At 35.8% G+C, this 12,715-nt stretch overlaps 1 long non-coding RNA gene and 1 pseudogene across 3 annotated transcripts; both read right to left on the minus strand.

Moving 5' to 3' along the window:
• Window positions 1–1,387: 1,387 nt before the first annotated feature.
• Window positions 1,388–3,134, minus strand: LOC147484214 (glycerol-3-phosphate dehydrogenase [NAD(+)] GPDHC1, cytosolic-like; annotated as a pseudogene). The gene is made up of 3 exons (XR_015204964.1): window positions 2,842–3,134; window positions 2,028–2,167; window positions 1,388–1,768 (listed from the first exon to the last, which is right to left on the minus strand). The product of XR_015204964.1 is annotated as a glycerol-3-phosphate dehydrogenase [NAD(+)] GPDHC1, cytosolic-like (transcript).
• An 8,248-nt stretch (window positions 3,135–11,382) lies between these two features.
• Window positions 11,383–12,696, minus strand: LOC147484215 (uncharacterized). Of its 2 annotated transcripts, none has more exons than XR_015205286.1 (5): window positions 12,665–12,696; window positions 12,485–12,580; window positions 12,330–12,396; window positions 12,158–12,220; window positions 11,383–12,031 (listed from the first exon to the last, which is right to left on the minus strand). It is a non-coding gene; the product is annotated as an uncharacterized LOC147484215 (long non-coding RNA). The 2 variants fall into 2 exon arrangements; XR_015205287.1 differs by having other exon boundaries at window positions 12,319–12,396.
• Window positions 12,697–12,715: the final 19 nt, after the last annotated feature.

A 12,715-nucleotide genomic window follows, 5' to 3' on the forward strand; every position in this document is an offset into this window, starting at 1 on the left:
GTGAGCCAGGGCATACCCTGCCCCCTAGCTCTGCCACTGGATGTTTTGATATATAACTGGTTAAAGGGAAGCCATGGATGCAGTGGCGGAGCTAGGAATTTAAATATGTACCCGTTTGGCCCTTTCTCTGAACTACTGTACATTAAAATGAAATTTAAATAAACTATGTATGGTTATAGAAGGGAAAAAAACAAAAATTTACAGATTTGGCATTTGATCCCAAACAGTTAGGGAGTCCTTTGTTAAACCTTCATTTGCAAGCTTATGAGCCAGAGAGTTTCCTTCCCTATCATTATGGGAGATCCGTCCTAAAACTAATCTGGACATAATGGACTGTATCTCGAAGAACATAGGGGTAAACCTCCAAGGTGGATCAATATCCCTTGTCAACCACTTGATGACAAGTTCAGATTCCCCTTCAATCCACACTGGGCTGGAAGGAAGAGTGGAGAGTAACTTTAATCCATTCCAAAGAGCCAGAATTTCTGAATCCACTGCTGGCACTTCTCTTTTTAAAACCACAAATTTGCATAAAAACCAAAACTCAAATAATAGCATAAAAACTCTTTATTTCCAAATTAAAATATGATTCCTCTCCCAATTAAAAAACACTGGTTTTTAAACTTAATTAAAACAATTTGTTAATAAATTAAAACGGATTTTTAAGACTTGATTAAAACAATTTGTTAGGAAATTAAAACAGGTTAGCGACAAAAACAGAAATCACGATTTGTTATGATTGTTGAGCAAATTTTTAAAAGAGCCGTTAATAATTAAAACATCAAATATGTTTTTCTAGTAGTTATAAGCCAAAAAATATCCTTATCAATGATTTCAAAACCCGATTGTCCTAGACTATTATTAAAATTGAAAAGTTGGTATTTTGGCTTATTTCTTGTTCATTAAAACGATCTCCTTAGAACAAGCTCCGACCTTAAAACTCGTCAGTGCATTTTGTTTTCTTTCAGAACTTGCCTTCAAACAACAAATATCACACGATCAGCACTTTTATAACCCATAGTGGAAATGAATGCCCAAGAAACTTTACGTTCACTAGAATACGAATTGTGTGAACCTTATTACATCTATTTTCTAAGAAAAATGTTCCCTAGTTAGGAATATTAGAACTTAGCACATATTTACTTAATTAGAACTTAGCACATATTTACTTAATTAGAACTTAGCACATAAATACTTCACGTTCATTTTTTATTTTATTTAATTGCAATATCTTTTTCGTTTTTATATCGGAAGGCTTAATTATTATTCAACTGATATTAATAATGCTCATGGGAACTTAGATATTGTGCTCGGTGCTCCACTGATCATTGCCACATTATATATTATGTAATGCAGCTCCACATTTATGTCCGAATGGTGAGAGGAGTAAATCGAAAAAAGATAAAATATTAGAAAGCCTGTTCTTGACAATGGAGGAACAAGTACAGCGCTGGGGAACTTTGACAATCTCACATAAATTAACTATGAATATTGAATGAGCTGAAATGATACAGGATCCAATACAACAGCTAATCTGGATCTCCTCCAGTGTATACCCAACTAAAGCAAATCTTTAATTTCAGCAACTTCTGTGTTACCCATTGCCTAAATTATCTAACAATCAATGAGCTGTCCAGCAGTTGATCAAGGTTGCCCAAGAAGCGAAGGTCTATAGTATGCATGGCTTTGTGCTAGCTCAATGCGATCTCGGGGATCATGCATGGTTTCATCCCTTAGCGCTTGAAGAATGGCCTGCGATGAAAGCTCTCTGTGGATTAAAAAAAGAAAAGGAAAGGGATTAGATAACTGTCAGAACTCAATTAAAAGTAGAATCTGCAGTCAACTGAACAAAGAGACAACATCTTTAAAACAGTAGGCAGGCTGATCTGGTCTAGTGAGATACTTTATTCCAAGGCACCTGCATCTTCTTAGCTTAAGTTCCAGAAAAGTGCAACGTTCTTGTGTTTAACTGTGAATCTCAAAAGATTCATGCAGGTTTCCTTAAATAGCAAAGAGGGAAACTATACCTTGTTATCAGTATTTTATATAGCGTCTTTAAGATAGGGCAGAGCTCAGCCGGAGCAACAGGTTTGTTTACTTCAGGATTAAACACACTTAAGCAAGATTGGCTAAGCAGCTCGTAAAATGCTCCAACAGCAGAAACTCCCTGAAAATTACAAGGCAGAGTTAGCAATTAGGATAGTTGTTGGTAAACGGTAACACAATTAGTATAGTTGTTGGTAAATGGTAACAAGTATAGTGTGGGCTGGGGCCAGGTTGGCTTGCATTTGGTGTAAAGCGGATGGCCTGGGGTAGGATTCTGTATGGGCTGCGACTTGACTTGCACTTCTTATGGGATAGTCCAGAAGGTCCACAGCTCATTAGATTCATATTTAGTCCCATGAATCATATGTGCCTTTCCACAATATTTTGGCCATCCTACAGAATTGATCACAATTTTGCCAATCTGGTAAGCTTTCTTTAACCCTATAAGACATCATTGCATCCTACATTGAATAGGATAAACCTCTTCACACTACAAACATATTCCAGTGTCAATCGGCTGTGAATGGTTAGCGAGCTAGCAAGCCTTGCACATTTGCTAAGGTTTCTTTTAAGGTCTCATTGTACTATACGCTGAATGTGGCAACACTTTCCATACATGAAAAGAAATTCAAGTATCAATGGGCTAAGAGCACACTTTCTAGCAAAATTTAACTGACACAACAAAAAGCATATAATCGTTCTCAACAAATCAGTCATCAATACCCAGTAGCCCATGAAAATGGACAAGTATGTGCAAGGAAGTGACTACTAGAAGTCTAGAATCAACAAAAATACCTGAATCATTCCCTTTCCCTTGATGTTAGCACCCATATCAAGACTTAGTTCACCTTAGGCTAACATGTGCCCGGCCCATACCATGCATTACGGCCTTTCAAAAGAGTTACATAAGTATCAGCCAGTAAAGGCCCGGCCAGTTTCTCTGGTTCTTCTGCCAGAAGATGAGTAATGAATATCATCTCTGATGTACAGTGTGCAAAGTATACTGACTTGCTGGTTGCACTCTCATTGGTTAGAGCTGCTACCATTCCTGCAAAATCAAATCAAAAGGCCCAAAACTAAGTATTAACATAAGAGGAAACTCCATGGTGTAGAAACTTTACAGCATATTTATAAGACGAATTATCAAATATCTGTTTTATTTTATGATAGGAACATGAAATGTTTACTCCCCCTTCAACTATTACATCCAGGCATCCATCAATTGCAGTTAGCAAAGAAGCCAAGGACACCGGTGCAACATCTTCCAATCATAGATTATTCACACCAAAAGAAGCAACTTTGAGAACCATAATTTAACCCTTCTGGTTCTGACATTCAAACAGAGAAAACAAGGTAATATCCTCTATGGATGATACCTATCAGAGATAATGCAATGATGATGACGGCCTCACATGATTAAACTCAATGCATGACTTCTTACTTAATGAAATTATATAAAAATTGGTACTCCAGATTTTTCTAAAGTATACGTTTTGGAAACCAAGGATTTCTAACATGAGCCTGCCCACCGTTGAAAGCACACGTTGAAATAAAACCATGTATTTTCACAATGTTGTCCAAAATTTGTTAATGTATCACATATTAACTTGGAATTCTATGGAATTACAATATATCAGAATGGACTTGCATCCTTTGTGTACGGTTAGATCTCAAAAGATGTATTTTGCACATTTTAGGACTTGCATCCTTTGTAATTTGATATGCAACTTTGGCGTCATAAATTTCTACCTATGTTTAAAGGTGTTACTATTCTCGCATAAAATGGGGTGAGATCATGAAGAAAACGTTTGGTAGTGAAATAGAAGTTATTGAGATCATGCACATTTAGAATATCTTTGCTGAAACCTTTGCATAACAATTGGCGAAAAAACACATTTTGATTGAGACGAATGAGTGCCAGAAAGTCGGTCCAGTAGTAGTTGAAATTATAGTATTTTTTTCATAACATGGATTATGTTGACAAAGGCAAGAGTTGGTCTCTAGGGAGTTCTGATATCCTGAAGCTCGGTAAGGAAGGGCATTATGCAATTTAAAACCGATGTTATGTTACCCAAACCTAAATACAAGTGTTCATCTTCAGATTTGAATACCCATGTTGTAAAGGTATGAGACAGACATGGCCTTTGTACCTCACCAAGGCACAACTTTTAGGCCTAAAGTGCAATATCAGCAGGTATGGAGTCATTCAGACTATGAAAAAGCACAACACTGCACAAACTCGGGAACCACAAAAGCACTCCAAGCGGCTAAACAACAATGATATTGTCGACGAATGTGACCAACCATAATGCAAATTAAAGAATCCAAATCATAATGAGATAACAAGACATTGATTAACCATATTAAGCATGGAAAACAAGAAAGAGAAAAATCAAGAAAAGAATGCTCTTACTTGCTCGATTGATCATGCGCGTTGGAGTTATTAGGGTTCGAGATCTCTACAACCGGTTACAGAGATCATCTCTGTAACCGTGTTATCTCAACGTTGATTTGAAATCGAGATGTGTGTGTGTGCCTCGATACCTGTGTGTGTGCTCCGTGATGTGTGTGTGTGCGTCGAGATACGAGACGTGTGTGTGTGGTACAGAGATCAATCTCTGTACCCGGTTATAGAGGAACCGGACTCGAGTTATTATGTGGGGTACTGGCTCGCAATGCAGCCCTCTATACCCTTTGACAAAGAGATGATGATGGGGTATTTCCAATAGGGGCAAAAAAAAATAATAATAATAAAAACAGCAGCAACAACACATGGCCTTGTAATCTTGTACTTCATAATTGAAAATAATTAGTTGTTGATTTGTAATCATGCTTATTGGTGAGAGAAATGTTGTTAGAGAGTGAGGTAAATTATTGGAGAAGAATTCAAGAATATTTTTTATTTGTTTTAAAGAAAAAAGAATAAGTAAATGACTTGTTTTGTCTTGGGTACGCCTAATAAAAAAAAAGGATAATTTAGAAATCTAAATATGTCTCAAATAATTTTATTTATTTATTTTAAAATTGGAGTACGGGAGTGTTTTTATGGGTGTGTCCAAGATCACCCCTTAAGTATGCATAAATGTCTGTACATACCAAACATCACAAGGAAATGGTATGCACAAGTGTAGTATAGTATGCATAGATATTTGTGCATACCAAACATAGAAGGATAAAATTGAAAATAAATTTATCTTTATCTATATCTTAATATTAAAGCTCCCACAAGGGTGTTTTTCGAGCTCTATTAAAATTCCAAGTCATCAACTTAATAGTTAACTTAAAACGGGGCCAAAATCACAAATTTGTATCCACAGATGCGGCTAGACATGTGATAACTCCAGATTTGCTTCCACCTAGAATTGGTTTTTCGCGAAATTACAGATTGTGGAGGCAAATTTGGAGGTGATACCACCACCTAGAGATGCTCTAAGCATTGTCGAATTTAAAATTTTGTTTGCTACTTGCCGTTCAGTACTTCAGTAGGTCTCCATCCAAAAGATGGTTTGATTGAAGATACTCCAATTTTATATCATTGTCAAATGAAAACTTCTGTGGTCTACTCTATACAAGTACCGACCCTTGTTAGCAATATGGTACGGGAATTATTCAAGAATTATTTAGTGAGTTAGAAAAACGGTACGGTTAAATATTCGGTCAAAAATTCACAATACAATAATTATGCGGTGTTTAATTAGTTCGAGTTTAAACGTTTGGTTGCAAAAATTCGTGATATTATATTTGTAAATATTAATAATAGTTATCATTCTCTACAACATAACAAACATATCCAAGCATTTTAGCTACGAAAACATTAAAACTAATTGAACGGTTCACATTACCTTTATTTATTTGCTATTGGATTGAAATTACAGTCAAACTTCAAAATACACACGACATGATAATTTAAATATTGTCCAAAAAATATATAAAAAAAACTTTTGAATTAATATATTATTAAGAATGTAAGAGTAGGAGACTTGAAATAAGAGTGAGGACATAAAGTCCATAAAAAATAATAAAAACACAACCGAATTTTCATTCATTTTTTTAAATGCCAACAACCAACGAATTTTTTAATTGAATTTTTGAAAAATTTGCAAAAAACCGTATTATACTTTTCAAGACAAAAAATTGCAAATTATTCCTAATCTTTCAAACATTCAGAAGTATTAAACGTATTGCCCTTCAAAAATTCGACTCGCTAATTGCTAAAAAGGGTATCAACATCTTCTAACATATACAACACAAGTTGTGAATATTTTTCTGAGTTGATTGAATTTAAAACTGGTGATCACCCAATAGAGTAAGACATTAAAGCTTCAATTCAAGATTAAATAGCATAATGAAAATACTTCAATCCTTATTAACAATTTATCAGTTCCAACTCATCCCAAAGTGATACATTTTAAGAGACCAGCTTCAAACTAGATGAATTGCAATAACTAAAGCCTCAATAAGTTGCTGACCAACTTTTGCCTTGATCAGCTAATATTTTCGAGTAATACTATACGCACCAACAATTTTACCAACAAAAAGCCACTAACTGACGTGGTTACCCCAATTTACTAAATTTTCGCTGACTAGGATTTCCACTAACAAAACTAACAAAACAAAGCTAAGTAACTTTCCCCTCCACGGCGTTTTATTTTCCCTCCATGACTTCAGCAAAATACGATTAACGACAGTAAAATTTTCTCCAAGAGTACTATTTTCTCCAGCCAAAAATTATAGGCTAGTTTATAATTTTTAATTCATCTTATGGATGAGTGTGCTACGTTCATGTTCATTTTTTTCCCTCTTAACTTTCATCTCCATTCTACTCAAATCAGTAGTTTTAAAAACACGTAAAATTTGTTTTCACCATTATTTTGTAGCACCTTTTCTAAAATTGTTTTTCATTTTTTATTTTCCAGTACAGTGTTCGTTCATTTTTTGTTGCCGTTAGAATAACAATGGAAGAAGTACCAGATAATTTTTCAAATAAAGAGGTGATGGGAGAAACTAAAGGGAATGAAGTGGACAAAACAATTAATGTAGAACTCACAGTTGAGAAGCCTGCAGTGGGAATGTCGTTTAGCTCCGTTAATGACTTTCTTGAATTTTATGCAAGATACGGAAAAGAGTTGGGATTTGGTATTTGTAAAAGAAGCAGTACCAAAGATGATAACGGGGATGTGAAGTATTTGACTATAGTTTGTTCGCATGAAGAAAAGATTCGGCGCGTCCAATATCAAAAACAGATTGCAAAGCTAGAATTACAGCAGCTCTTCGCCTTGATGGAAAGTGGATAATAACCTCTGCAATACTTGGACATAACCATGGTTTAAGTCCGAGCAAATCCAGGTTTCATAGATGCAATAGGAAACTTACACCAAAAGTGAAGAGAAGGCTTGAAACCAATGACGAATCCGACATCCGTTTGAATAAGAGTATCAATTCATTTGTTTTTGAAGCAAAGGGTCATGAGAACTTGTCATATTTAGAGAAAGACTGTAGAAATCATGTTGAAAAGTTTCGTCGTTTGCATCTTGGAGAAGGAGATGCTAATGCTATGCACAGTTACTTTTTAAAAATGCAAACTGAGAATTCTGACTTTTTTCACACGATGGATTTAGACGATGAAGGTCGATTGAGGAATGTGTTTTGGGGCAGATGGTAGGTGTAGGGCAGCTTGCAAAGAGTTTGGCGATGTTATTACATTTGATGCAACGTACTTAACAAACAAGTACGACATGCCATTCGCTCGTTTCGTGGGGGTGAACCAGGTCAATCAATGTTGTTAGGTTGTGGTCTTATCTCAAGTGAAGATACTAAGACATATGAATGGCTATTTAAATCTTGGCTAGCATGTATGCATGGATGTCCTCCAAGTGCAATAATTACAGATCAAGCTAGAACAATGCAAAATGCCATAGCTACTGTTTTTCCTAATGTGCGACATCGATAGTGCTTGTGGCATATCATGAAAAAATTGCCCGAAAAATTGAAAGGATATAATGAGTATGAATCAATCAAATTCTGTATGCAGATTGCAGTCTATGATTCTTTAACAAAAGAAGAATTTGAAGAAAACTGGTGCGAATTCGTTTTAAAGTACGATCTCAGAAGCAATGAATGGTTAGGAGGGTTGTACAAGGAAAGAGATCGTTAGGTGCCCACATTAGTGAAAGACAACTTTTGGGCTGGAATGTCAACCACACAACGAAGCGAGAGCATGAATGCCTTCTTTGATGGCTATGTTAATTCAAAAACTACTCTCACGCGGTTTGTTGGACAATATGAAAATGCTTTGCGAATTAAGGCGGAAAAAGAAAATCAAGCAGATTTTAATTCTTTTAAATCGAGGCTCCCTTGTATAAGTCCTTATGATATGGAGAAGCAATTTCAAAGTGCTTATACGATGGCAAAATTTCTAGAGTTCCAAGAAGAGTTGAGAGGAAAAATTTGTTGTGATTTATCTACGTGTAAGGAAGATGAAGAGTACGAAGTAAATGAAGATGTACCATTTGGAGCTAGCCTTCGCAGAGCCACATTTAAGGTTAGGTTTAATGGGGATCTCAAAGAAGTTGATTGTAATTGTCAGTTTTTTCAATTTAGGGGGATACTATGTAGGCATTCTATTATGGTTTTACTACACAAGAAGATTTACCAAGTACATCTTACGAAGGTGGAATAAAAATATCAAACGAAGACACACCAAAATTAAGATTAGTTATGACGAACGGTCTACCAAACCTGAATCACGTCGTTTTGATGAATTGTGTAATGCTTTTGAAGAGGTTGCGGATATGGTAGTAGATTGTGAAGACAGGTATAAGGAATTGATGGTGCATGTGCATACTTTAAAAGAGAAGTTTAGTCATGATAATGGTGCTTGTGGGAGCGCTAAGCCTGTTTCGAAGAAGAACACCGTTTCACCAGCATATGGAGATGGTCAAAATATTCTTACTCCTTTGGCTGTTCGGTGCAGGGGGCGAGGACCATTTAAAAGGAAACAAACTAATCTCGAAAAAATTGTTCAAAGACTAAACAAAGGGAAAAAGAATATGAAGACTTCACCTAGCAAGGAAAATGCAAAGAAGGTAGTAGTGTTCACTTGTCTTGTTTAATTTCATAGTTCTCTTACTTTATAGATGATTTTTTTTTTTCCAAAACTAAGAACTTATTGCTACTTTACTTTTTTCTAGGATTTTCACTCGTTAAATTTTGAGGAAGGGAGAAATATGCTTAATGCAAGCAATGCCCCTGCATATGATCAACTGACAGTATAAGAGAGCATAACCTCAAAGGTAAATCAACAGATGGTTAATTTGTTTAGCTTCTTCATTGTGGGTTGCCACTTAAATATTTGAATTGACTTGTTTGGTTGCAGGGTTATGCAACGCAACATTGGATTACAGAACCTATTTTTGAACAACCAAATACACTCCAAGAGTTTAATAATATTTGCAACACAATACAACCGCAGAAGCTGCGAGGCTTTAACATGAAAAACTCTGCTCAACCAAGTTTCGCCGAAAGAATTAAGAAAACTATACAAAAAAAAGTATGTTTGTGTATATAGTATGTAGTAACTTCTTTCTTAAAGCATCATGTGAGTAGATGTTATTTTATGTTTTCCTAAGCTAATAATTGATTTCTGCTTTGTGATTTCTCATACATAATTTTTCGTTTGTGTTCCAGAGTGTACTGTCAGATTTAAATGGCTCTATATATGACTCCAACTTATATAACATACAACAAAATTTTCAAAATATGGTATGCACTGTTGTTCTCTTCTTATCTAGTGTTTCTGTATGTATTATTATATATTTTTTTTTATTGACCTAATGTTTGGAATAGGAGCAATGCAATCCTTTAGGTTCATTGATGCTCAACCAACCAAGATTTAGAGAATTTCATTCACTACTCATGGTTTGATAAACACACAGACATCTTTTGTGTACTTATTTATTTTTAACTTTTTCATCTGTTCTAATTTCTTAACTGGCTCACTTATTTCAATTTTTTAACGTATCGGAAGCAGGGCACTTCACACCTCAACAGCTAAGTGATCATAGACATCTTGGATCTCACCACCTAGTTCGTCAGTTCGGTGCTTGTACACCACCATGGCACCATCTACGTTTAAAGACTCATCAAGGGAAGCAAGACAGTTGCGTTAGCTACTGGTGCAATAGTTTGAACCACTCTTGGTGTTATTTAGAAGGGCATATGTCTCTAAAGTTTTGAACCAGTGGATTGTAAATTGATTACGTGTTGGTTGATGGCAAATTGGTGTTTGTTTTGTGTTAGCTACTAGTGTTTATTTTGTGTTACGCTGTTAGCTACTGGTGCAAAAGTCGAGTTAATTTTGGTGTTATTTTGATGATTTCGTATCTCTCTCTCTAATCTTATTTAACTGTTTCAAGTTTCTTTTTCTTTGCCTGTTAGTGGAAATCACGATGGGTGGAGGGAAAATTAAATTGGGAATGAAACGGGAGTACTCATGAAGCAGTAGCAGAGGCGAAAATTATTTAGGCTGGGATAACCACGTCAGTTAGTGTTGTTTGTTGGTAAAACTGTTGCTGCGTATAGTATTACTCAATATTTTCTCAGCTGAATGAAGCCCCATAGATCTGGTTCTGTCATTAAAAACTAAGGGGGCACATACAGCAAAGCAAAACCACTATTTTTTTCTCTTCTGCCTTCCTTGGCTGCAAAAAATGAAACAGTTGATGATATGAGTGAATGAACTTTCATGAATTCCAGTGTTTGGAATTTTATTCGAAAACAGAAGCATTATTATTCTGCCGAAGCAGTAACTTGTCTTCCTCAACTGTAGGATGCAGTGTTGCATAACCATTCAATAGTTCCGAGCAGGGAACGTTAGAAAAAGTCATCAACAAAATCACTAACCATTCTGCTTTCATTTTGAGCACCAACTATTTCCATTTCCCAGTACATGTCATAAAATCATACATCAATAAATGATAACTCGTACGATTAGAAAATATATATACCAAATGCTTTTGTTAGGCTTTATTTAAAGGCTAAATCTATGGTGCGCGAGATGTATGGTGCGCCATACATCTCGGCCGCTCATACCAAGGGGTGCGTGTTTAAATACATTTACATTAAAACACTGAAACCTGTTTTGCTTACATCTGATATCCATGATGTGATATGTGGTCTGGCAGAATTCAGGATAGCAGACATTGAAAATTCTAAATTAATAGGGGAGTGTGGCGAAAGTGCCTTTGGTATATTAAGTGTATTCGTAGATCAGTAGTAGCATAAACAAGTAAATACCAAGAAAGAAGAAAATAACTGTACAAACTATCGGACCCTTAGTTGTATCAAATTAAACTTTCTCACTCCAAAAATATCCAAATGCAGCAATAAACACCTTGTTCTTAAACGTGATGTATGTGGAAATGAAATTGAAATAAACTACATATGGTCTTGGCACTCTTACTGGAGGGAGAAAAAAAAACGTAGAGATACAAAATTTACAGATTTGGCATTTGATCCCAAACGGTTAGGGAGTCCTTTGTTAAGCTTTCATTTGCAAGCGTATGAGCCAGAGAGTTTCCTTCCCTATGAATATCAGAATATGAGAGATCCGTCCTAAAACTAATCTAGACATAATGGACTGTATCTCGAAGAACATTGGGGTAACCCTCCAAGGTCCACTTGACGACAAGTTCAGATTCCCCTACAATCCACACTGGGCTGGAAGGAAGGGTGGAGTAACTTCAATCCATTCCAAAGAGCCAGAACTTCTGAATCTACTGATGGCACTTCTCCGGCGGATCTAGCATAAGGCTTTTTTTTTAAGATCCAGCATAAGGCTTAATGACAGGTCCATCACTATTTGAAATTGTACCACCAAAACCAGCAACTCGTCTGCTTCCCATACAAACCTCTTTACTACTTCCAACGAAGTTGAGCTTGAACCATCCTGAGGCCACGAATCTGATGGTCCACCAACATGATTAACCTAAACCAAAAAATAAAATAAGAGTATCAAGCCAAATTTTACCTAAACCTACTTCTAACCCTGTGAATAAGAGTAACAATCCAATTTTTACATTTTTTTTTATACAAATAATGGCAAAACTCTAACCTGAGTAAGATCTAAATGGCTTGTTTGAGAACGTTGGAGGCTTGAAGATCCAACTGTCACATCCTGTCAAATTAATTAAAGTGCACTGAATTATACATACCAAACAGAGCATGCCTCCTGCAACAATTACATTAATAAAAAATAACATACCAAGTTCTTACCACATGCCTACCTGATTAAGATCAAATTTTTTTTTTTGGTTCAGAAGCCTTGATGCATGAAAGGCCATCAAAAGGTTCCTGTAAATGACTTAAAAATCACTCTTTGCAAAATTATTCACTTATACTCACACCAAACAGAACACAAAGATTGTTCAATAAAACTAACCCCAAAAGCTGCAGTTTCAGATGAGTGATACTGGTCGTTCAGATCACCTGAGGGACCAGGAGGGCAGCATATACACAAATGTCTGTGGACATGTTCCTACAGTAGGAAGTTTTTTAAACCATGTCAAGTAAACTCACAAGTTAATCACCGTATAGAACAAGAACAATTAGATCAACTTACAATAGTCTATGACTTTGAGTCTCTTCACCACCACCCGCGTCTCAAGATGGC

The sequence above is a fragment of the Coptis chinensis genome, chromosome 8 (assembly GCF_015680905.1).
Source record: "Coptis chinensis isolate HL-2020 chromosome 8, ASM1568090v1, whole genome shotgun sequence".
NCBI classification, from domain to species: domain Eukaryota; kingdom Viridiplantae; phylum Streptophyta; class Magnoliopsida; order Ranunculales; family Ranunculaceae; genus Coptis; species Coptis chinensis.